Below are 26826 nucleotides of genomic sequence, written 5' to 3'. Positions count from 1 at the left end.
GATTCATTGAAATGCCCATACGTCTGCCTCACCTCCCACTCGACGCCTCTCTGCTCTCAGGGAAATCTCTTGTGACCGGGAAAAGGCAGGTGCAACCCTGCAAAGGGACACAGAACGTAAGGAAGATGGGTCCTCACACTGTCCGTGATGCCTTCTTATTAATCACTGTTCTTCGAGCCACTCTTTAGCTCAGTCTAGGTTATACGATAACAGACTCACAGAACATTAAACAACACAACACACAGCATAAAGCTTAAGATAGACAAAACTGGAAATAATTTACAAACTATGAATTCGGCCTGAGTTCTTCTAAGTTTCATTACACTGACCCCATGAAAAGAAAATACCGTTTAAAAAAACAATAGTCAACTCTCTTGGAAAGTTTGATTGAATCTGCCACCCTTCTAGAACATTCAATTTGAAGTAAGTTACAAAGTAATACCAGACTTTACACCCAGACAAGACTTCCTAAGTTTATGCCAGAATTTCAGCTCTTTTCCTGTAGTTCAAGTAGGACTCCATTACTATCGTGAATGAGAGCAGAGCCATTACCCTTGCCTGGCCTTCCTCCATCCAAGAAAGTTAGGCGCATCTTGAATGAGATGAGTCCATGAGTCTAACTAGTCCGTTCACACTAATAAAATGATCTCTATATAGTACTAACTGAAAGAAGTATTTTGTATCAAAGAGGAAATGGTTCCCGAGGTGCTACAAAACAAGCATAAATTCAGTACACACTAGAAACAAGATAGAGTTTGCCTAAGAATCCCAAACGCTGATCCCAAATGCATTAGAGGGTTGCATTTACCATTGAACACGGCACTTTGTTTTGTTTGTTTTTAATTCATGGATCATTTTACAACCGAACACACTAAAACTGAACTGAGTATAAGCACATAAAAACTGCTCCAGCCTACAGGTATACAGTAGGGGTCCATAAACTTTTTGTACCGTATCCCACTCTAACAATAAATAGGTTAATATGAAACATTCTCAATAATGCATAATACCATAAAAATGTTTCTCTTCGTGGCAATGCTAGTGTTTCAAATTGTCTGCTACTGCAGGACCACTTATAAAAATAGAAAAGCCAAGGATTCATTTGGGGAATATAAACAAAGAAGAGAGAAAAGAAGATAAAAGTAAAATTTTGTTCTCCTAAATTTTACACATGTATTCGATTTCTTACAATGTTTTTAATATTTTTAAACACTAAGTGCTTCTGGCAGATACATTACCAGCAACAAGTTCCAAATAGTAACTCAGCAAAAATCACATATCTGTTTTATCCCACTTTTGGATCAGAATAAGCTTTTCACTTATGACATACATGGCCATGCAAACTTCCCATAACTGCACAATTTGAAGCCTAATGAGCCTCCATAATCATTGATCTTACATTTTCATCTATAGTCTGTACATGTGGTAGGATGACTTTTTTTTTTTACTTTAGAGAGCGAGAGCGAGCAGGGGAGAGGGGCAGAGAGAGAGAGAGAGACAGAATCCCACACACGCTCCACACTCAGCACAGAGCCTGATACAGGGCTTGATCCCATGACCCTGGGATCATGACCCAAGCCAAAATCACAAGTTGGATACTCAATCAACTGAGCCACCCAGGAGCCCCAGTGGTAGGACTAATTTTATGAACACCAAATAGTTGGATAATACACAGGAGAAGAAGAATACTAACTTTCAAATATTATCTTGTCTCCCTTTTTAAATCCCCATCCATTTCCTGGAACCAAAAAACAAAACAAAACAGAACAAGGGTTTACAAAGGAAATATAGATTACAAACAAAACCAACTTCACGATTTTAAACCAAGCTTCTCTATTTCTTTTTTCTTAAATAGATAGATTTGTGGCAAGGATCAAGTCTAATAAAACCCTTAATCCTACCACAGACTCACCACATGGCCCTGTAGAAAGCATTCCTCTCTAGCTATTTTATTGTAATACCAACGTATTTACAAAGAATGAGCTCAATTCAGTGCTACCCAACTGGTTTGCTAACCTATCACCCATTCATTTGTATCAAACCATAATTTAGTCACATTGACGTTAAAAATCTTACTGATACAAATTCCTAATTTTTAGTCATTCTCTAGGTTGCTGCTAATCAAAGGCTATTTTCTCATGTGTGTTTATTTTACAGATAAGTTAAAAGTTGAAAATAATCTCACAAATTATCATTTAAGGCATGTAGAAAGCCTTAGAAATCATTTAACATTGGAGAAATAAAATTTTCCGCTAGGTAAGTCCCAGTGGTATCTCTGAGTAGACATAGAAGGCCACTGCTTCAAAGGCTTTTCCAGGCTCAATGCTTAATCAAGAGCAGGAATAGCGAGTGATCACGTGTATATCATGAGCCAAAAGAAAAAGATCTCAGAAGCCACCAAAAGGCAATTACCAAGAAAATAGTTTCTCTTCAAAGAACTATGTGATTTCATACATACGTGTTATCTGTGTATATTTCCCCTTTACATACTTCTACATTTTATAATAATACCACACTCAATATCTGCAAGGCGTAGTATCTTTATCATTTTTACAGTGAATGTCCATTTATTTCTGCAACAAACATCTATTGCATGGCTAGACACTGGGCATTCTGATAAAGGAGAGGGCAAGAACTTGATCCCCCAAATTCCCAACTTTCTTGCAACACAAATAATGGTGGACAAGTATGGATAATAGAGAAGCAAATGAATAACTTTACAAGACAGTATCAGGCATTGAAAAGTGCTAGGAAGACACCTACAGGGGAAGACATAATAATACTGATAGACGTGACAACCATTGACAGCCAGCCATGGATGCTGATTGACCTGCAGCGGGAGTGGGGGGAGGTCAGAAATATCTCCGTAAGGAGACAATATAAATAGGAGTCCCTCTAGCAAAAAGGAGCCAACATTTTGAAAATCAGAAGTTTGGGCTTTCCAAGCAGTGGCTCAACAACCTGAGGCAAAGGAGAAGTTAGGTCCTGGGAGAATAGAGAACAGCAGGGAGATAAGGGATGGAGTTGGGGGATGGGCAGGGGCAAACCAGACAGAGCTCCTGGACCATGAAGGCAACCTGAATTCCACATAAAGCTCCATAGGGAGCTGCCTTGAGAGTTTCGGTAATTTTTTTTCTTTTCTTTTTAATCTTTGTTTATTTTTTAGAGAGAGAGAGAGTGCCAGAGTACATGTGTGGGGGAGGGGCAGAAAGAGAAGGGGACAGAGTATCCCAAGTGGGCTCTGTGCTGACAGCAGGGAGGCCAATTCAGTTCAGGGCTAAAACTCACAAACTGTGAGATCATGACCTCAGCCAAAGTCAGACGCTCAACCAACTGAACCACTCAGGGACCCCTGCCTTGAGAGTTTTTAGCAAGGGAGTGATTTAATTCAATTTCTGTCTTAAAAAGATCACCTTGGCTATTGTGTAGTTTTATTGGGCCATTGCTAAAATATTTAACCTTTGTTAAAAAGAAAACCAGAGGCCCAAGGTGGAGTCACTTGTCCCCAGATAGCAAACCAAGACTTAATTGCATTTTCAACCTCTCCAGAAGTGAAATTTTAAGCCAATCCATCCAGAATTTTCTGATCAGCAACAATGAGGTAATCTGTTACAGGGGCCCTTTCCAACCCCCAAAGGAAGATGAGGTATTCTGCATAATAAGACTCCTTGTCCTTACCCCTAAGACCTTGCCTGAAACAATCCTTTCTTTTCTTTTGCTAATGACTCTTTGCCCTATCTTCCCTCTTATAAAAACCTTCCATTTTGTACAACTCCGCAGAGCTCCCCCTACTTGTTAGGATGCTGCTGGGTTCGTGATTTGCTTAATAAAGCCAATTAGATCTTCAGATTTACCCAGTTGTATTTTTGTTCTTTCACCTTACATATACAATATCAGATTTAAACTTAAAGATCTGTAATTGGTAACTTTTTCAAAACGTAGTACCAATCTTAGGACAAGTGGGGTGAACTGGTTAGGAAAGAGCCTTAATGAGGGGAAATTTTGTACTTCTAAGGGACATATATAAAAGCTATTTAGTTTATTTTATTCTACTATAAACATGTTTGTGGAACAGTTTTTAACGGAGGGGCACTTAAGTAAAAATAAACTCCCCTGTCCAAGCAGAAAAGCTTTTCCAACCTTCCTTTGAAAGTCAATACAATCAGGGCATGTGGGTGGCTCAGTTGGCTGAACTTCCGACTTCAGCTCAGGTCATGATCTCATGGTTTGTGGGTTTGAGCCCCACGGTTTGTGGGTTTGAGCACTGACAGTGCAGAGCCTGCTGCGGATTCTGTCTCCTCTCTCTGCCCCTCCCCTGCTCATTCTCTCTCTCTCTCTCTCATGTTCGTTCATTAAAAAAAATTTTTTTTTAAGTCAACACAATCACAGATGACACGATTGCCTGTATAGAAAATGTGAAAGAGTTGACAGAACAACTCCTGTAACTAAGAATCAATCACAACAAGGTTGCAGGACACAAGGTTAATATATAAAAGTCAATCACTTTCCTATATACATACCACCAATGAACAAGTGGAATTTGAAATTTAAAACAATACCATTTACATTAGCACCCCCAAAAATTAAATTCTCAGGTATAAGTCTAACAAACTATATATAAGACCTATATGACAAAATTACCAAATTCTGATGAAAGAAATCAAGTAACTAAATAGAGATATTCCACAGTTAAGGATTGAAAGACTCAAAATTGTCGAGATGTCAGTTTTTCCCAATGTCATCTGTAGATTCAACACAATCTCAGTCAAAATCCCAGCAAGTTATTTTGGGGATATTGACAAACTGATTCTAATCATATGGAGAAGAAAAAGACCCAGGATAAACGACACAATACTGGAGAGGGAAACAAAGTCAGATCACCAACACTGCCCAAGTTCAAAGCTACTATAGGAGTTTCTTATAATAAAAGGGCTGTGGTGGGGTACCTGGGTAGCTCATTCGGTTGAGCGTCTGACTTGGGCTCAGATCGTGATCCCACAGTTTGTGAGTTCGAGCCCCACGTCAGGCTCTGTGCTGACAGCTTGGAGCCTGGAGCCTGCTTCGGATTCTGTTCGGGTTTTGTGTTTCCCTCTCTCTCTGCCCCTCTCCCGCTCGCACTCTGTCTCTGTCTCTCTCTCTCTCTCAAGAATAAACGTTAAAAAAAAATTAAATAAATAAATAAATAAATAAACGAATGAATGAATAAATAAAGGGGGTGTGGTGTGGGCAAAGAATAGACAAACAGAGAAATGGAGCAGTCAAGAGCTTAGAAATACACCTACAAACTTAGAGTCAATTGTTCTTTGACAGGAAGGCAATGGCAATACAATAAAGAAAATATAGTTTTTTTGTTTTTTTTTTTTTAATTTTTTTTTCAACGTTTTTTTATTTATTTTTGGGACAGAGAGAGACAGAGTATGAACGGGGGAGGGGCAGAGAGAGAGGGAGACACAGAATCGGAAACAGGATCCAGGCTCCGAGCCATCAGCCCAGAGCCCGACGCGGGGCTCGAACTCACGGACCGTGAGATCGTGACCTGGCTGAAGTCGGACGCTTAACCGACTGCGCCACCCAGGCGCCCCAAGAAAATATAGTTTTTGAACAAATGGTGCGGGAACAACTGGATATCCATGAAAGAAAGAAAAGAAAAGAAAAGAAAAGAAAAGAAAAGAAAAGAAAAGAAAAGAAAGGAAAGGAAAAGAGAAGAAAGAGGGAGGGAGGGATGGAGGGAGGGATGGAGGGAGGGAAAAAGAGAGAAGTAGGAAAGAAGGAAAAAAGGAAAAAAGGAAGGAAGGAAATAAAGAAAAAAAAAAGACAGAGTTTACATCCTTTAGCAAAATTAGCTCAAAATGGATCATAGACCTAATTGTAAAATGCAAAACTATAGGGGCACTTGGGTGGCTCAGTGGGTTGAATGTCTGACTCCTGATTTTGGCTCGGGTCATAACCCCAGGGTCACGGGATCAAGCCCTGCTTCAGGCTCCATGCTGAGCATAGAGCTTCCTTAAGATTCTCTCTCTTTCCCTCTGCCCCTGTCCCCCACCCGTACTCTTTCTCTCTTAAAAAAAAAAAAAAAAAATTAAAAAAAAATTTTAATGCAAAGCTATAAAACTCCTAGAAAATAACATAGGAGAAAATCTAAAGGACTTTAGATATGGTGAGAACTTTTAGATACAACACTAAAACATGATCCATGTAAGAAAGAATTGATAAGCCAGACTTCATAAAAATAAAAAGCTTTTGTTCTGCAAAAGACACTGCCAAGAGATTGAGAAGACAAGCCAGTCTGAAGTAAAATAATTGCAAAACTCGTATCTAATTAAGAACTGCTATCCAAAACATACACAGAACTCTTCAAACTTGACCACAAGAAAACAAGCAATCCAATTAAAAACTGGGCAAAACGCCCAAAAAAACAACTCACCAAGGAAGCATACAGGTGGCAAATAAGCATATGAAAAGATGCTGAACATCATGTGTCATTGGGGAATTGCAAATTCAAACAGTGAGATACCACTGCATACCTATTGGAATGTCCAGAACCCAGAACACTGACAACACCAAATTCTGGACCAGTAGGAACTCTTAGTCAAGGCTGGTGAGAATGCAAACGGTACAGCCACTTTGGAAGACAGTGAAGCAGTTTCTTGCAAAAGTAAACATAGTCTTACCATATGATCCAGCTATCGTGCTCAAATGAGTTGAAAACATAGCCACACTATAATCTACACAAGATATTTAAAGTTTATTAATAATTTCCAAAACTTGTAAACAAACAAGACATCCTTCAGTAGATAAATGGATAAACCACGATGCATCCAAACAATGGAATATTAAAAAAAAAAAAAAAAAGCTATCAAGCCGTAAAAAGACATGGGGGAGACTTAATGCATATTACTAAGTCAAAGAGACCAATCTGAAAAGACTATATATGCTGTAGGATTCCAACGCTAGGACATCCTGGAAAAGGGAAAACTATGTAAAGTAAAAAGATCAGTGGTTGCCACGGGTTAGAGAAAAGGGAGGACACTTTCACTTTTAGGACAGTGAAAATACTCTGTATGATATTACAATGTTGGATACATGCCATTATATTTTTCAAAACCCACAGGATGTACACCAATAGTGAGCTCTAATGTCAACTATAGACTTTGAGTGAAAATGACACGTCACTGTAGGTTCACTGATTGTAACAAATGCACGTTCTGGGAGAGGATGTTGATAGTTGGGGAGGTGGTGGGGTGGGCAAGGAGCATACAGCCACTCTGTACTTTTCACGCAATTTTGCTGTGAAGCTAAAACTACTCTAAAATATAATTACAAATATACTTGTAATATATAAATATTTTATATTTATAAGATATATCTTATATTTATACTGGTTATTTATTTTTGAGAGAGAGAGACCGCACGCACAAGTGGGGGAAGGGCAGAGGAGAGAGAGAGAGACACAGAATCCGAAGCAGGCTCCAGGCTCTGAGCCCGATGTGGGGCTCGAACCCACGAACCATGAGATCACGATCTGAGCCAAAGTCAGATGCTTAACCAACTGAGCCACCCAGGTGCCCCTATTTTATATTTATAAAATATAGAATATCAAGTAACCTTTTCTGAATTTTATTTATTTTTCTTTCCTTAATCACACATCCCAAATTTCAGGACTCATTTTTAATTCTAGCACATTTTGTAAACAAATAATTGCTTTATATATTTTTTAAATTTCTTCTAACATTCACTCATTTGTGAGAGACAGAGAGAAACAGAGCACGAACGGGGGAGGGGCAGAGAGAGAGGGAGACACAGAATTTGAAGCAGGCTCCAGGCTCTGAGCTGTCAGCACAGAGCCCTACGTGGGGCTCAAACCCACAAAACGTGAGATCGTGACCTGAGCCAAAGTCAGACGCCTAACCGACTGAGCCACCCAGGCGCCCCTGCTTTATTTTTATAATCTGGGTTTTGTCAAACCATCATCTATATTTTGAGGTGATAGGGGGGAAAACCTCTAATTAGTCTATAAACAGTTGATCAATTGTCTCCTAAGTACCACTGATTGTCTACATATCGTGAATACAAAGATGATTAAGATAAACATCTCTGAGCCTAAGGGCTAACTGTAATGGAAGGAGACACAAAAGTAAATAATCATAATAACAGTTTATACATAAATAAGTACTGATGTGGGACCACAGGTGTGCTTCAACAATGCTCTGCTCTGTGTTCCCTACACACATAGATGCCTTGTGGCTATTTTCAGATCTGTGTTTCTTAGTAGCTCTAGTGGGAGTCTGACTTCTGTTTCTATATTTTACTCTGGGAATAGTACCTGTCACATAGTAGGTACTCACTAATTATCTGTGGCATGAACACAATACCCAGGAACAACCACTTTGGAATCAAATCTGGGAATAACTCTAAGGCCAAGGGGAAAGGGAAAACCTGGTATTGGCCTTGCTTGGTATCATAAAACATATTTCGTTAGCATTCTGAAGAATATAGATAAGTAACGTATTTCTTCCTTCCCCTTCTTTCTTTCCATCTCCGAAGGAGCCCTATAAAGCAATTTAAGACTCTGGCTCCCACTTCGTGCCCAAGAGGCTGACCCAGAACTGACAGACCTTGTTAAAATGTAACTCAAGAGTGTTCAGTTGGGCAGACTTTGTTTTAAGAAAATTAAAGCAAGAGTAAAAGATCTGCACTCCGTGTGTTTACCACGAATAGAAATCAAGTTTATTGCCGATTCATTTTCGGAAAAAGAGGAGACATGAAGGAGAAAGGAACAAAACGGGTGTGATACAAGTCAAGGGAAAAAAATAAGAGTTACAGGCAGATTTACTTGGCTCAAAATGAGTTTTAAGTACCATCCTTGCAAAGGAAGATTTCATTTTATGTTAATAAACATCTTGAATACCTGTTTTGCGGTTACCACCAAGTACCCTTGACTCAAAGTATGTCTTTCAGGCTAAGGAATGATATTCTCACCGTATCAGCAAAGAGCAGATGATTCCTGTCACTACATGAAATTTCACTCTCGATATATTACAGAGCTTGGGTCAATAGAGTAACATCTTCCAAAGTTCCTTATTTTAGGACTTACAGCTCTAAAAGTTTTGTTTTGTTTTGTTTTGTTTTTAAGTTTGTTGGAAAAGAGAAGAGGTAAACAAACAATGAGTTCAGACTAACTGGAATTAAATTGTTTGCTAAAAATAAGAATTAAAAAAAAACTAAAGCAAAAATACAGGACATATCTGAAAATAGTTGATTCTTTCAATACCCTAAATTCCTTTGCATGTATAGCCTAGATAAATTGGTCTATTTAAATCCCACTTGTTCTTGCAAAATGATGGAAATAACTTGGTTATAACAGTTGGGGCCTGAGAAAAGAGAGTTCAAGAGAATTCCTAACCCTTTAGGAATTTACAGTTCATCATCAATACATAGTATTTGTATGATTATCTTAACATCTTAACAGGAGAGAGATAAAAGACACAGACAGTATAAATAGGCATCGAGCCTAGCAATTTCAAACAAGTATTCCTCTAAATATGAGGCAAAAATACCAGAGAAACCATCTGGAATTTTCTAGGCTGACACATAATAAATCAAGTGTAGACAGTATTTTCTGCCCTGTTCTTTAAAACCTCCAAGGAAAATTGAAAGACAATGCTAAGCATGGAGCCACTGAGACTCACAAAACTAGCAACGTGGAAATCTGAGAACGTGGAAGTGTTACGTGGAGTGTTCTCAACCTCCTAGAAGTCTCACGTGCAGAACACTCAATTAGAACAATCGTGATCAATTCTTCAACTTGATAGACTAACAGGAGATATCCCAGAGACAGATCATTTACTGATTAAGGTCATACATATTTATTTATTAATGCACATTATTAATTACTTGGTACTACTGGATAATAAGGCCAGTGGGGGCAGGGAGAAAAACTGTCTTGACGTCTTGTATGTCCAACATCTGGTATCATGCTAGCCTCCAAAAAACTTTACACTTATAAATCTGACAACTTAAAATAAATGGACAACTTCCACGAAAGTCACGAAATACCAAAACTCAGCCTACATGAAATAGACAAATAGAATCCCATGACCATTAAAGAAACTGAGTTTTTAATTTAGAAATTTCCAAAAAGTAGACTCTCGAGGGCCAGATAGTTTCACTGGAGAATTCTAACATTTGATTAAGAATTAAAAGCAACATTATATAATCTCTTCCAAAAAATAGAAAACTAGAGAACGTGCCCCAACTTATTTTATGAAGCCAATATTACCCTAATAACAAAACTAGACAAAGATAATTCAAAAGAAGAAAACTACAGATCAATATCTCTCATGAACTTACATACAAAAATACCTGACAAAATATTAGCAAATCAAAAGTACAGTATAAAGGAAAGTATAAGGGAAGTACATACTGTGATGAATTGAGTGTTATTTCAGGAGTATGTACAAGGCTGGTTCAACATTCAAAAACCAATCACTATAACCAGTCATATCAACACACTACAGAAAAGGAATTATATATTATCTTATAATTTGACTCAGAAAAAAACATTTGACAAAATTCAAAACGTATTCATGATTTTAAAAAAACAAAAACTCTTAGCAAACTACAGACAGAGGAAAACTTCCCTAACCTGATAAAGAACATTTACAAAAATCCTATAATTAACATTGTGCTTAATGATTTAAAAAAATTTGAGTAACTCCCCCTAAAATTGGAAACCAGGCAAGGATTTTCCCTCATCAGTCTTATTCAACTGAGTACCAGAAGTTCTAAGCTGTTGCAATAAGGCAAGAAAAAGAAATAAAAGGCATATAAATTGAAAAGAAAAAATAAAATTATCACTATTTATAAATGACATTATTGTCTACATAGACAATCATAAAGAATCTACGAAAGTAAATAAGTAAATCTCCTAGAAGTAAAAGGTGATTTCTGTGAGGTTGCAGAATATAAGATCAATCAGGAAAAAATAATTACATGTCCATATACTAATCATGAACTTAAGGAAACCAAAATTAAAAACACAGTATCATTTACAATCACTCCAAATAAAGTGAAATACTTAGGTGTAAATATAACAAAACATGTAGAGGATCTGTACCCTAAAAATTACAAAATTACAAATATTTATTTGTAATTACAAAATTAAAAAATAACAAAATTACAAAATATTTATTACAAAAGGTATCAGTGAACATCTAAATACATGGAAACACATACTATGTTTATGGATTGGATAACTCAACATGATTTTACTTCTCCCTGAATTGATCTATAGGCTTAATTCAATTACCATCAAAATTCAATTAAGATTCTTTTTGTGGACATAAAGAAGTTTATTCTAAACTATACATGGAGGGGCGCCTGGGTGGCGCAGTCGGTTAAGCGTCCGACTTCAGCCAGGTCACGATCTCGCGGTCCGTGAGTTCGAGCCCCGCGTCAGGCTCTGGGCTGATGGCTCAGAGCCTGGAGCCTGTTTCCGATTCTGTGTCTCCCTCTCTCTCTGCCCCTCCTCTGTTCATGCTCTCTCTCTGTCCCAAAAATAAATATACGTTGAAAAAAAAAATTTAAACTATACATGGAAAGACGTGAGACCTATATGGCAAAAAAGACAGTATAAAAATTTTTGAAAAAGAAAAAGTGGAAAAAAATCAGTCTACATATTAAGGATTACTATATAGCTACAATATCAAGCCTGTGTGGTTTTAGAGAAGGGACAGACATACAAGTGAATGAAACAGAATAGAGAACCCCAAAATAGACCCACATAAATACATCCAAATGGTATATGCTGGTGAATATTTGGATGAATTAGATCACTCATACATTGCTGGTGGGCATGTAAAAATATTACAATAACTCTGGAAAAGAGTGTGGCAATCTCTTACAATGCTAAATGTATACTTACCATATGACCTAGTAATTTCTCTATTTGGCATTTATGCTAAAGAAATTAAAAGTAATGCTCACAATAGTCCTGTATATAAGTGTTCACAGCTGCCATATTTACACCCAAAATTGGAAAAAACAAAATGTCTTTCAGTGGGTGAATAGTTAGGCAAATTATGGTATATCCATAGCATGGAACACTATTCAGCAATAAAGAGGAATGAGAACTTGATACACCACAGCTTAGCTGGATTTCAAGGGAATTATGCTGGGTGGAAGCTAATCTAAAATGTTATATACTGTATAACCCTATTTACATAGCATTCTTGAAATGACATCACAAAAGAGAACAGATTAATGGCTGCCAATGGTCAGAGGTGGGGATAGAGGAACTGTGATTAAAGAAGGGGAGAACAAGGAATCCTTTTCATGTAATTTTTCTGTATTTTGACTGTTGTCACGTGAATCTACTCATGTGATAAAATCTAACAGAACCAAACACACACACACACACACACACACACACACACACACACACACACACAGAATTACTGCATGTAGAACAGGTAAAGTCTGAATGACAGGCATGGGCTGTGTCCATGTCAGTTTCCTCAAGGTGCTATACATTTGCAAGAGGTTACCATTGGCGGATACTGGGTAACTGGCATACAAGGTATCTCTCTGCTATTTCTTTTTTTTGTTTTTTAAACATTTATTTATTTTTGAGACAGAGAGAGCATGAACTGAAAAGAACAGCTTTAAATCCAAATGACAGCCCTGCCTTAGTTTAAAGCTAAAGTTCTCTTTTCTGCTTATTATGGATCTTTGATAAGAAATACAATTGCTGAGAAGTCTGTTTTGCTTGCTGTTTGCTACGAGCATTGTGAGGCCTTTCCTGAATGTAACCCGCTGTGTAGTAGAATGGGTTGTAAACCTTCCTAAATGTAGTCTGATATGTAATGGAATGAGTGATTGTACATAAACTAACCGGCATTTCTCGCTTCTGTAAACCTGCTTGCTTAGCACATTCCTCACCTACCCTACCCCCTTCCCCCTTCCCCCTTTTTTTCTCCCGCCACAAGTAACGGACAAAGCCTTCCCGCCAAAGGACAGACAAAGGACGCCCAATCAGAGAACAACAAATGTCCTTACTTTAAAATCAACTAATCAGGCCCCTCATAATTTGAAACCTCCCCTGTGCTATTTGTCTCTGTCTATAAAAACGCTGTACCAACCCTGATCGTGGCCTCTTGCGTCACCGGCGACGAGTGTGCAGAGGACCAGGTTCGAACCTGCAATAAACGACCCTTGCCGCTTGGCTTTGACTTACGACTCTGGTGGACTTTTGTGGGAGGTTTCGGAACTTCGGGCATTACAGAACAGGGGAGGGTCAGAGAAAGAGGGAGACACAGAATCTGAAACAGGCTCCAGGCTCTGAGCTGTCAGCACAGAGCCCGACGCGGGGCTCGAACCCACGGACTGTGAGATCATGACCTGAGCCGAAGTCGGACGCTTAACCGACTGAGCCACCCAGGCGCCCCTCTCTCTGCTATTTCTTAAGGCCACATGTGAATCTACAATTATCTCAAAATAATCAATTTTTTAAATTTAGGAAAGAGGGAAAACAAAACACCAGGACATCAAGGAAACACTAAAATATACCCATCAGAGAATAGGTTAGCAGAAGTAAAATCCAACTGATAAGCTTTAACAAGCTTCAGTAGATACCCACTGCTTTGTTTACCGCAGTAGGCAGATCATAATCTGAAAACGGAGAGATGATGTTTCTTGATAGAAAACATTTTCAGCAAAATCTGAAGGACTCACCAGATAGGCCAATACAGCACGCAGAGGGAGCACACATTTTAGAACCAATGGAGTGTGCTGTAGGTATGTAATCCGAGTTTTTCTGAAATTTAATAAATTCTGAAATAGAAGTGGAACCACAGATCATCATCCAGTTCCAAGAAGGTATTTATGCGACATTATCATTCGTAAAAGAGAAAAAGAGACATGCAAAATGCTCCCCTCATTTCATTTAAAACTAAGTCTTTTGTCACCCTATTAAAATGAAACAAAGTAGTGCCTTTAAAAGTACACTACCTGACAGCCCAAATGAAACTGAACGTAACACAAAGGAGACAGCCTCGGTAATTTCCTCTTCTTGTTTTTTGGTGTTTGTTTGTTTTTGGTTGCCTTTCTTGGTCACGCGGGAGTCCCTGGAATAAATGCTGGGGTCTTTATTTTTCCAATGTGTTGTAAGGAAAAGAAAGCGGAAGAAAATTTTAACTCTGGATGGAAATGACACTTGCCAATTTCATACTACTAGCTAATTTTAAAATAGATATTTAAGGTACAAGATTGTTGGAAGACCCACTTCCTCATTAACGAGGACTCGAAGCAAACACCAAATGCCTGTAGGCTAAATGAAATATAAAGCTGGCACCTGACAACAACTTGCTAATACAATGGAATTTTAAAGGACTTTTTACTAGTAATTCAATGGTATGTTAAGGTAAAGCTTCCAGCTTTCAAAAAAACCTCAAACACCTTTCAAAGCAAAACAACACAAAACAAAACAGCCTAATAGGAGGAAGTCAATCCAACAAACAAGTAACAGCAAGAAGAAAACACCTGGGTCTGTTGGTCTAGCCCCTGTACCACACTTCCATTTAAAATCCTGTCCATCTCTCCAGCAAGGCTGTATAAGAAATCATCTCCAAATTTATATTCTTGTCAAAAGTTAGACAACCAAAAGGGGAGATGTGCTTAGAGTTGCAGATTTTACTCATCTTCAGATCATTTGATCTAAAACAGAAGGCACTACCACTCGGCTCCCGGGGTCATCAATCAATACTCTCACCTAATGACCTTGGAGACAGAGAGCACAGATGGGTATCCCATGTTAGACACTAACTTCGGGTAAAAACAGTGTCAGCAATCACTCCCAAAGCAAACATCATTATATCCTATAACCACCTTAAAGTCTCATTTGAGACATAAGTTTGCCACACTCTAGTTCAGATTCTGAATCTTCAGTGTTGTAGTAATTTTATTAGTAAGGGAAGATCAAGCAGATAAAATAAAATTGAGGCAATATATTTATCCATGCCTACTGTCTCCTAATAAGGGCACTTGGTGAGGGCAGAAGTTTTAAATAACAATGGGAGTATAAGAGTCAGTGCAGGGCACTTGAAACAGTAATGTGCTTTGAAATCTATAAGGAATCTAGGGGTGTCCGGGTGGCTCAATCAGTTGAGTGTCTGACTCTTGACTTAGCTCAGGTCGTGTTCTCACGGTCTGTGAGATGAAGCCTCGTGTCAGACCCTGTTGACAATGCAGATGCTGCTTGAGATTCTCTGTCTCTCTCTCTCTCTCTGCCCCTCCCTCAAAACACATAAATAAACATTTAAAAAATCTATAAGGAATCTGGTTAAAACACACATTCTGATTCCGAAGATTTGAAGTGAGTGTTGAGATTTAACAATTTCCTAGGTAAGTACCACTGCTGTTGTGATTAGCAAAGAGTTAACAAATAACAACATTCCTTCCATAAGTAAATCCTAAATTATTATTATTATTATTATTATTATTATTATTATTATCTGAACAAAGCTCCCCCAAACTGTCCATATCCTAGTCAGTGGAATCTGTGAATATGTTACCTTATCTGACAAAGAGAACTTTGCAGGTGTGATTAAATTAAGGATCTTGAAATGGGGAAATTATCCTCAATTATCGTTTTTCGGCCTTTTGGCTAAGATCAAGCGTATCCTCGATTATCCAGCTGGGTCCAGCATAATCACAAGGTCCCTTATAAAAGAGAAGCAGAAGGGTCGAAGTTAAAGACGGAAGGACAGAAGCAGAGGTCAAGTAGGAGAGAAGATGCTGTGCGGCTGACTTTGACGAGGAGGAAGGGCCCCAAGTCCAGCAATACAGGAAGTATCTAGAAAAAGCAGGGAACTGGATTCTCCCCTAGAGCCTCCATAGGGAGCCAGCTCTGCCAATACCTTGCCTTTAGCCCAGTGAAACTCATTTCGAACCTCTGGCCTTCAGAACCGTTAACAGGATTGATCTGTCTTGCTTCAAGCCACAGAGTCTGCAGGAGTTTGATACAAACTCCAAATACAATTAAAACTAATAACAATAACAACTTGCAAAGAGCTTACTGTCAGGGCTTATCTTACCTGCCTTATATTTTATGTATTAATTCCCCAAAACAACCCTACTGCTACAGCATGGGTAAACCTTGAAGACATCCAGTTAGGTGACATAATTCACTCACAAGGGGACAAATACCATGACTCCACATATGTGAGGCACCTAAAGGAGCCAGAAAGGAGAATGCTGGTTGCCAGGGGCTTGGGAGCAGAGGGGAAGGCAACACGGTGTCTCTTGGGTACGGAGTTTCAGTTTGGGGAGATGGAAAAATGTTCCGGAGACGGACGGCAGTGGGAGGGGCTGCACAACAACGTGTATGTACTTAATGCCACAAAACTGGACACTTAACGTGCTTCAAATTGTCAATTTACATTACGTGTACTTTTACACAATTGTTTGTTTGGTTTTTTTTTTTTTTTGTAAAAAATCAATCATAGGGGCGCCTGGGTGGCGCAGTCGGTTGAGCGTCCGACTTCAGCCAGGTCGCGATCTCGCGGTCCGGGAGTTCGAGCCCCGCGTCGGGCTCCGGGCGGATGGCCCGGAGCCTGGAGCCTGCTTCCGATTCTGTGTCTCCCTCTCTCTCTGCCCCTCGCCCGTTCATGCTCTGTCTCTCTCTGTCCCAAAAATAAATAAACGTTGAAAAAAAAAAAATTAAAGAAAAAAAAAATCAATTATATAATGCAATAGTTGGAAGACCTAGAAAACCAGGTGCTGTGGTAGGAAGAACCCAGCTGTGAAATGAGGAGACCCACCTCCTGTGTCCACCCAGCTTCTCTCTGGTGCCCCAGCCCTGTAAGCCTTTGGGCTTCAGGTTCTACACCGGGGACTTGAGAAGTTTGGGCTACAACTGCTGATTGCCCATAATGAACTTACTCACCGAGCTGCAAGCAAATCCATGCAAGCAAAACTACTTTTTTAAGCCACCACAATTATTATTATTATTATTTATTAAACCTATATTGCCCCAAATGAAATAAACCCACCAGGAAACTGAATGTCTGTTTCTAAACAAAAAATGGCAGGGGTGCGTGGGGGGCTCAGTCGATTAAGCGGCCGACTCTTGGTTTCGGCTCAGGTTATGATCTCGAGGTTCGTGAATTCGAGCCCCATGTGGGGCTCTGCACTGCTTGCCAGGGCTTGGGATTCTCTCTCTCTCCTTCTGTCTCTGCCCTCCCCAGCTCGTGCCCCAGCTAGTGCCTGAGTGTGTGTGCTCTCGAAAGAAGAAAGAAGGAAAGAAGGAAAGAAAGTAAGAAAGAAAGAAAGAAGGCAGGTAATGGAAACAAAGATTGATCATGATGGTATGTCAAGAAAGAAGCCTTGTGTGATCAAATTCTTCCAGTGTCTCTTTTGGGAATCGCACCTTTATAACAAGAAGCTAGAGTAAGTACACTTTTTAATGTCAAGGTGCCCAGCAGCATTGCAGTAAGGCTCCTCCACTACGGAGGGCAGGCTCTGGAGCTAGGCACATGGGATCCGACTCTCCATTCACCCTTGCCCTTTGTGTTTCCATGGACACATCACTCAGTTTTCTCATCTCGAAAATGGGAACAGGATTCTTCTGATAAGTTTATTGTGGACATTAAATGAATTAATCCATAGAAAGTCCATAGACTAGTATCTAGTACATAATACACACTACACATTTTTACTATCTTATGATTACTCCCAAATTAACATAGAAACTTACTATCATGATACTTTTAAGGCAATTCTGTAAATATACTCTACTAACATATTAGTTATTAATTAATATCTTAATGAACATCGCTCTCTAAGTTGAAAGATAAGACATAAATAGCTACAAAGGATAAAACATAAATACCTACAAAAATATCCCAGAATGCAATTAACCCTTATGATAAAAGAAACAGAAATTAAAACAGCTAGATATCCACTAGGACTGAACTATCAGGTTAACACAATTTTGACAGATTTGTATGTTCAAATGTACCAATGTTATTTCATCTGGATGAGGCAGGGGATGTCTGGATGGAGTTTGATTATAGAAGGGTCTCGTCTGCTTCTTGTTAGGATACCTAGTGGGTAAGTCAATAGTCACAGTTGGCTTTCTTTATAATGAGGGGGAAATCTGGCACCATTGTTTGCTACGGTAGGTTCTGGTCACCATTTCTGGGGCAACAGGCAAGTCCCCAGACACACAGAAACTCATAAAGCACCTTCCCATTCTTATTACCAATGTTATTTCATCTTCCTACATTGCCCTTTGCCATTTTATTCGCCAGGTGAACTCAATGGCCCTTCAAAACCCAGCTCAAATGGCACAAACTCAGACACTTCCTAACACCCCCAGGAAAAACTTGCTTCTTTTTACTCTATGCTTTTATACCACATTCAGTTTCTGTCGACATCACACGGCAGCCGGTTTCTAATTCTCTGCTATGAATACATCTACCCACACTTGCTTACCCTTCTCAATTTCAAGTTCACTTAGGAAGGAAACTGCATTTTGCACAATGCTGAACTCCCAACACCCAACCTATAGAATGTTCGCTTTTTTCTTCAGAAGTTCTTAAACTGGTGAGGATGGCCAGTTACCTAGAAATCATGCCTCTCATGGACCAACATGAAATAATAACTCATAGTATTAAAATTAAAAAGGTAGATACGGAAATTTTATCCAGACCACTTCATATTTGACATTAGCATGGACAAGCAGTAATGGGTTAAAAGATATAAGATCAAACAAAGTAAAAAAAAAAAAAAAAAAGGTAAAATTGAGAAAAATGTTTCTCTCATTGGGAAAAATAACATAGTTCAATCTCAGCAGAACAGTATCTTATTTATGTGAGTCTTTGGAAACCAGAGCTTTGTCATATCTCAATGTAGTAAAAGATTGTTCACTTGAAATGAAAGCAAGGCAAATAAAATGCAAAACAGGTCAGTAAGTGTCAGTAATGGGTACTAAATACTAATAAAAATCAAGGGCCAACAATTACAAATCATTTCACTATCACTCAGCCATTCCCTCTAGCAACATTTTTTACTATAGATTTTTTTTCCCCCACTTTGGAAAGACAGCAAACCGGTCTAGTCAAAATAAATATGATTTCTCTATGAGAATAATATAAAGATTCACCTTTTCTAACTAGAACTTATTGGAATTTACTGATGTTTAAGATTAAAGCACACTACGGTACCTGAATGTTGAATATGAATCTCACCCCTACCGACCTCGGGGAGAGAGCAAATTCAGTCCACAAGCTTCCCAGGTGTAAAGGAGACCAGGGTTCAAGGGGAGGTGGCAACACAAAAGCAACGCTCCAGCAGTCCGGAAACATTCTCCGGGTACACTTTAACACGAGTTAAAACATAATTAGCTGGTGTCACACTAGCTTTGTCTTTTAGCTAAGTAAGATGAAGCTTGGGTCAGTTCCCAGGCCACAGCGTTAATGAATTCAACCTGGTCTTTCAAACCGTAAAAAGTAAGTTTGTATTTAAAAGTTACCTTACGCCAAAATAGCAGGTGTCAGGAGCGAGAGCTGGATTTCAGAAGACAGCCTGCCTAGGGGTCTGACCTCACCCCTATTCACAAGCCCGAGGAATGAAAAAGTTACTTCCCCTCTCTGGGTCTCAGCTTCTTTGACTAAATATAGAAGCAATAATTGCGCTTTTTGTAAGTATCTTGAGTAGTAAAGGGGCCGACATACTGAGAGCGTTTAGCAAAGTTATCTACCCAGGATCACATGGATCGTTTGTTGATGGAGGACTCGGGCAGAGGCTGGTAACTCAGGCTCTCTAAAGTTGTGTGACAGACACCGCTAGACTACTAAGTGACACCTAATAGAACGCCTGGGATTTACACATACATTTTGTCAGTTTACAGCAGTAATCGGTTCTCTAACTATTAAAGGCACGTTTGCCTACTTTTGGGAGATGATCTCCTAATTAATACCAAAAAAAGAAGAACCCTAAGCAAGTTAGATTTCGTTCTCCCATGTTCTGAAAGCAGATAGTGAAAGGGTTTGTGTCTTCAGTGGAGGCCATTTTTGTTTGCTGACCTGAGACCCAGCAGTGAAAGCTGGCATTGTGCGGAGCTGAGGAACAGTTCCAGCCTCCGACTCTAGCAGAGCGGGTAGGGTGCAAGGACAGGGCGGAAGTCTTGTGGCTTCTCGCGCACCTCCACCCACCCGGCCCAGCTCCACCGCGGTTTCCTCCTGCAGCTCCGCCCACGCTACCCAAGCTCCACCGCGGTTTCTTCCTGCAGCTCCGCCCATCCTGCCCAAGCTCCACCGCGGTTCCTTCCTACAGCTCCGCCCACCCGGCCCGAGCTCCGCCCACCCGGCCCGAGCTCCGCCCACCCGGCCCGAGCTCCACCGCGGTTTCTTCCTGCGGCTCTGCCCACCCGGCCCAGGCTCCTCCGCAGCTTCACAGTGGGGCCCAAGAAGAAAAGCTGGAAAGTTTGGGGATGGGGGTGAAGTAGGGGTTATAGAAGCCTATGCACAAGTAATGATACAATTCACGAGGAATTAAAGGTGGGGAGAAAGAACAATGGGAGGTCAGTGTGCCCGGAGTCCCCACCCAAGTGGCGAGAAGCATCTACCTTCCTGTGTCCTTCTTCGGCGGCTCCCGCGATGAAGACAGCTGGGCTTTGAGGTATTCGTCAGTCCTAAATAACCTGCTAAAAGTTACCTGGGAAAGACCAGGTGCTTATTTTCATGATGAGGACATTAAAAGTAAGCAGAGGGGGTATTTTATTTAAGAACCTCCTTTGATTTAAAACTACCTGTTGTCTGTTTCAAAGTTCATTCAAATTTCATTATAAATTCAAAGACTTAACTAGTTTGAATGTAACAGGACAGATTTAGCCAACAACTTGAAAAAAAAAAATCACAACTTAAAAGGAGTCACTATGAACTCTTTTTAAATAGTTTTAAACCTTTTGGCACTGGTAGCAATTGCATTGGTCTATATGCTTTAAATTATTCAGTGACTCTAATTATGTGATACAAGAAGATAAAATTACTTCAAAGAATGTCTGCAGATGTTTGTGTTTATATAGAAACAGTCTTCCAAATTATGGCCAATGACACTCCAGGAAGGTTTGATATTTACACGGATAGTAATCTGTTGGAAAGAAATGACCTGACAATTATTTTTAAGCCAGGGTTACTTACAAAGCTGCCCTCAGCCCCAGCGTGGCATGATGGAGATTCCTTTATTTACCTACCTTCGCAGCTACCAATTTCCTTAGAGCCTTTTGCTTCACATCAGTCCCAGTGCCCTGGGGTATTTGAAGAACTGTGACGTGTCTCACCAGAATATAAGTTTGCTGAGAGAAGAGCATCATCACACTTATGTGGGCCCTCAACTGATCTACAGCAGAGTATTCATAAAGTGCAACGGAAGCCGCCAAGGGGCAGCCGCAAAAGAATAAATCAGAGGCTACTCACTGCCATCCAAGAAAGATGCCTGAGAATTCCAGAGCCTCCCCTGTAATCCTCAAGGATTACAGCCCCTGGGAGTTGGAAGGAACCTTTCTCGTCACAGAGTTTCAGCACCCTGGTGGATCTCCAAACCACCCCTCCCAAGAGGCCCTCAAAGCCCTCCCCTACTAGTTCACCTCGCCTTGGCACCTTGCAGGAATTATTGGCTTCGTTTTCTGCCGCGCTGAGCAGAGGTAGGGATTGAATTAGGATTCTCAGGGAGATACTGTGGTGTCATAAACCCTGGCCAAGCCTGCACCCCCCGATGAAACTCCCAATCAAAATCACCTTCAGGGTCTTCTGTTTCTTCTCCTGTTAACTGAAACCCTTCTCTACCTCATAGGGCGTGTGGGTGTTGATAAATGTCAGTTATTAAAGTATATTAGAAATTAAATAATACAAGTTTGATTTATAAATTTAGGATGAACCGCATTGATATCAACGTGCATCTTCTTTCTCTTCCCCTGTATTTGCCTTCTCTCAGACACTGTGTTCTTCTGTTAGAACAAGTGATGTAGTGCAGGCTGATCAGAAGTATCCCAGGCCCCGTTTAGAACGATGTGAAGCATTACTTCCAATGTACCTTATCAAAACACACACACTGTGTAGAACACTCCAGTAAAAAAAGGGAGAAAAAATGCACAAATGATGCCAAGTGGAGAACAGTACTTTCACAAATACCAACCATGTCAATATTCATAATACATTTCAGAGTTTCAACCTGAATTGGAGTCCCCGAGTGGATTAAATCACCTAGACAGATGCCTAGAGGATCAGCTTCCCAGAAAACAGAACGGAACACAAAACCTTTTTTGACTACACTGTGTACCCAACATTTAGGTATGTGGCTCAACAGACACAACCTTCTAAAAATCAATCCCCCTTTGAATACACAAATTGTCTTTGCTAATAAACAGCAGTTCAGACAGAGAAACTCTTCTCTGGCTGGGGACAAGAACCACAATTGCTTTGGTGGTTTTCGACTTTGTGCACACGGCCGAGAAAAAGCAAAGTTAATCCAGAGAAATGCCAGAGTTATTTAAAAAAAAAAAAAAATCTTTAGAGAGGAGAAGTATTTTCAGACAGTTTGCAGTGATTTTTCAAACAGAAATAGCATTGCTCTTACTTTGCCAAAAAAATCAAGAGACCTCATCATAGGTCATATAAATGTGTTCTGGGCAACAAGATGTCTTAGATACTGTGCCAAATATGTAAGCAGATCCATTCTAATTCTAATTACTTGAAAGCTTAACAAAAAGCTTTTCCTTTCTATTTTGTCTTCTTGACAAAATAGAATTTAGAAGGACTTAAGGCACACTGTAGACATACATCACCATTAAAGACCATGTTGTTAAGATCAAATACTATTAAATCATACTTGTCTGAGTAATTCCTTCGTAGATTTCGCCCTGTCAGAGTATTTTTTATTTTCTTCCAATTTTAACCAACATTTCCAGTTGATGACTTCCCTGTGATGTGTGAATAAGTAAGTTTGCATGTTTCTTTCATACTATGCTAAGGCTCATGGTTTCTCTCAGCTTCACTGCATATATCAGTCGGCCTGTCTGACTCCAAGTTACCATCAGTTCCCAAGGTCTGATAAGAAAAAAATGGAATGTTGGATTTGAACACTTGCTCTAATCCAAAACCGAAGCCCCCAGTCTTGCCCTCTGATTACGCCCCGATTCAACAAAGAACTATAGGAAGCAGAAGCTGAGGCAAGCCCTAGAAGAGTCCTGCTTTCATCCTTTTTCTTTCTGACTTCCTCAGAGTTCTACCTGGTCCTAGAAAATCTCAAATTAAAGATTCAGAAAAGTAGTTTTCTCTCCAAATTCCCCTCTTTGTTACCCAAGGTAAGTACTTCTGTAATTTCAATTTATACCTAGAGAAAACTGTTTTAATATAGATCATATATCCCAGCACCATGAACCAAAACTATACTCCCCTGCCAAATGAGTTGGGGGCGGGGGTCGGTGAGCCCACATATTTGCGGTGACGTTTACTGTCCTCATTGTTCATTTCTTCCCAATGCCCACCTAGTTTAAAATTACTGGTCATGATTTCAGTGATATTTGCTTGTGTTACAATAAAGCACCAAGTTATGGTAGCCCCAGGGAATTTGTTTGGCAGCAGGGGAATAACTTTGGCCTTCGCTGCAGATGGAAGTTAATTTGGTAGTCACATCTCACCTCCCCATGAATACTTTCCACATTACGAAGGCTGCTCACAACGAATGAGCAAATGATGTGGGGTGGAGGGGGGTGGGTGGGATGTACACAAATTGTGTGGCTCAGGTGTTTTGGGTCAAGACCGAAGTACAGACTCGGGAAAGGCAGGTAGTGCTTGCCAACACTTGGTCACGGCCAACCAGTACCATTAGCCTCCCCATCAGTGGGCATTTGACCATTTAGAACTATAGTAAATAAGTGATAGCACACTCGTTATTCGGGGCACAGATTTGTCCTCCAAATAGATTTCTCTTGCTCATGTAAAATCCAGCAGAATGGTTTTCGGAGAAAGCTAATTCCCCTTTCCATTGTTCATTTAAGTTTACCCAAAGCCATAAATTGCTATCAGCTATTTCTTTTAAAAAGTATTTTTGAATACTGATTACTCATTTTCCTCGCTAAGCCACCATCACATGATTTCCCAAGTGGGAGACAATGAATACCAGGCAGAATCCTTGACAAAGATTGTCCTTAAGGAAAGAGTAAAGACCCACAGGAATTGCAATAATCCCTCTATTTTTACCAAACAGTTGGAAAATGAGAATGCATTTCAAATGTTTATAAACTGATGTAATTTCATTTGCAATTGTTTTTTAATTGAAAAAAAAAAGAACATCTCTTTTTTATGTTTTCACTCTGATCCATAATATCAGTCATCCTTAAATAGTAACTCAGTGACATACTTAAACCTGTACATCTCACACCAAATGGCTCACTGGTGATCTGGTTTATTTTCTGCCTGAAGCAAGCAGAATAAAAAGAACGGAGAAATTCAGCTAGGGTCAAGTTGGGAAGATTCCTTTATAGAGAAGGAAAAATGAAAAAAGAAATAAGATGCTTAAAGGGGTATGCAGTTTTCTGGGGAAATTATGACAGCTAAAAACTGATCATCTATAGCAAACAGGATAAAGGAGTTTCCAAAAGGAGATTTACAATTAAATAAGCAAGGCTGAAAAATACCGACCCAGAGCCTGGCTGTAATGCAGCTCTGTTCGACGAAACATCTCAGACACTGCAAACTAGCATGCATTCCTTTTTTTGATCTTATAGAAAATCACACTTAACCTCAACCAACCAATGCACCTTTTGGCCCTCAAACCATGTATTTCAATTATCAACCTTCCAGGAATCTGAAACTTGTTTTGCTAATTTTCTGTTAGCTATTTTGATAATAAGCCATAAAGATTTATACTGAAACACTATAAGAACCATTCACTGGACAGTGTTTGTTATGTGTATATTTAATACAGGGTTAAAAATTCCATAGCAAAAGGGTAAAACCAGAAGTACTTATGTCATCAATGTGGGGTATAGGGATTCTACTATAAGAATTCACATCAATTTCTTAAAATATAGTGTGAGTAAAAGAAAACATGTAATGATATCTATATGCCGAATCCTGTGGGAAACTGGTAAAGGTCAGTATGTTTGTCCTTAAGTTGCTGTTGGCGGAATGGAGTTGGGGAGGAAGGGGGGTGTTGCTGAGAGCATCCACAGTGACTATAGGATGTAGCACAGAGGTAAGGTCTGCAGAAGGGAAGAGGGAGAAACAATGACGTCTGGCTGATGGGGAATGGAAAAGGCTTCTCTGAGAATGAGTGCTCGTCTAGGCTTTGAAAGTCAAGTTGTATTGACAAGTAGAATTGAGGAAAGCAATATTTCGTTCATTTAGCAAACATTTATTAAGCACTCACTTTGCACAAGTTACTGGAGAACACAAGAAAGTGCAACACTGAATGATGAAGGTTCACCTACTCAGGCCAGCCCTTGACTTTTGCAGGCTGCAGGCAAGAATACAATGAAGGAGTGAGCTCAGCATCATGGGGGTGTGATTCCTTTTGTTTTCCCCTTTAAGGTACAACCAGTTGGACATCCACATCCCAACAAAGTATGCCCTGCACTGCAGACACCACCAGGATGGCTGGGCAACCCATCCTTCTGTACATCTGAGGGTGAGTGGCTTGTACCCTGTAGAGGTCCCGGAGGTGGGGAAGCACCCACGTTGCTGCATGCCACGTGCCTCTAGAAACAGCGGCAGCACCTGTGACCCAGGCACCCTGGCATCAGTGCCCATGGCTCCAATGACACCTAACCTTGCCATCCCCCCAGCAACAGCAGCACACCCAACACCAGTCTCCACCCTCCCTAAACACACACAGTCACACACACACTGTGACACACAGGAACTCAGTGACACCCTGGCCACAGAAGCGGCTTTGATGGCACCAGGGCACCTGGCCCTGGCACCAGGGGTCAGCACTGGTGACCCTCCTGGCAGGAGGGGTGGAGGGTGGAAAGTGTATGCTCCCAAATACAGCCTCAAAGCAACTCAAGTGAAAAAAAACCAAAAACTTGTGCTGTAGCACCACCTGCTGGAAAGCAAAAGAAAGGTTTCTAATTGTCAACCTGTCAAATTGTTAGAATCAAAGTAAACAAAACTTTACCCAAAAAAGAAAGGTGTTCAGTGTTTCATATGTGCCTGCAGAAGCACATCTAATCAAACACCATGAAAAATCACGATAATACAGTATCACAAAAAGAAAATGACAATTCTCCAGCAACCAAACACAAAGTCAGAAGACTGGGATCAAAACAGCTGTTGTGAAGAAATTCAACAAACTGCAAGAAAACTCAGAAAGGCAATTCAGTGAACTCAAGAATAAAATTAATGCATGCTTTACCAAAGAGATTAAAACACTAACAAAGAACCAAATGGAAATTCTGGAGTTCTTTAGAACTCAATAAATGAGAATAATTCATGAGAAAACATTGGTAATAAAGAAGATCAGATGGAAGAGAGAATAAGCGATCTGGAAGACAGGAATCTAGAAATGATTCAGGTAGAAGAGGAGGAAGAACTAGGATTTTTAAAAATCGAAGAAACCATATGAGAGCTACAAAACTGTATTAGGAGGACCCACATAAGAATAATGGTATAACCAGAAGGAAAAGACAAGGAGAAGGAAGTTGAGAGGTTACTTTAAAAAACAATAGCAGAGAACATCCCAAATCTGAGGAAAGAATTAGGCATACAAGTCCATAAAGCTAATGTATCATCTTACTATCTCAATGCAAAATGACCCTCTCGA

The sequence above is a fragment of the Lynx canadensis genome, chromosome F2 (assembly GCF_007474595.2).
Source record: "Lynx canadensis isolate LIC74 chromosome F2, mLynCan4.pri.v2, whole genome shotgun sequence".
Classification (NCBI taxonomy): domain Eukaryota; kingdom Metazoa; phylum Chordata; class Mammalia; order Carnivora; family Felidae; genus Lynx; species Lynx canadensis.
The sequence above is the reverse complement of the archived record's forward strand: the minus strand, read 5'-3'. Positions refer to the sequence as shown.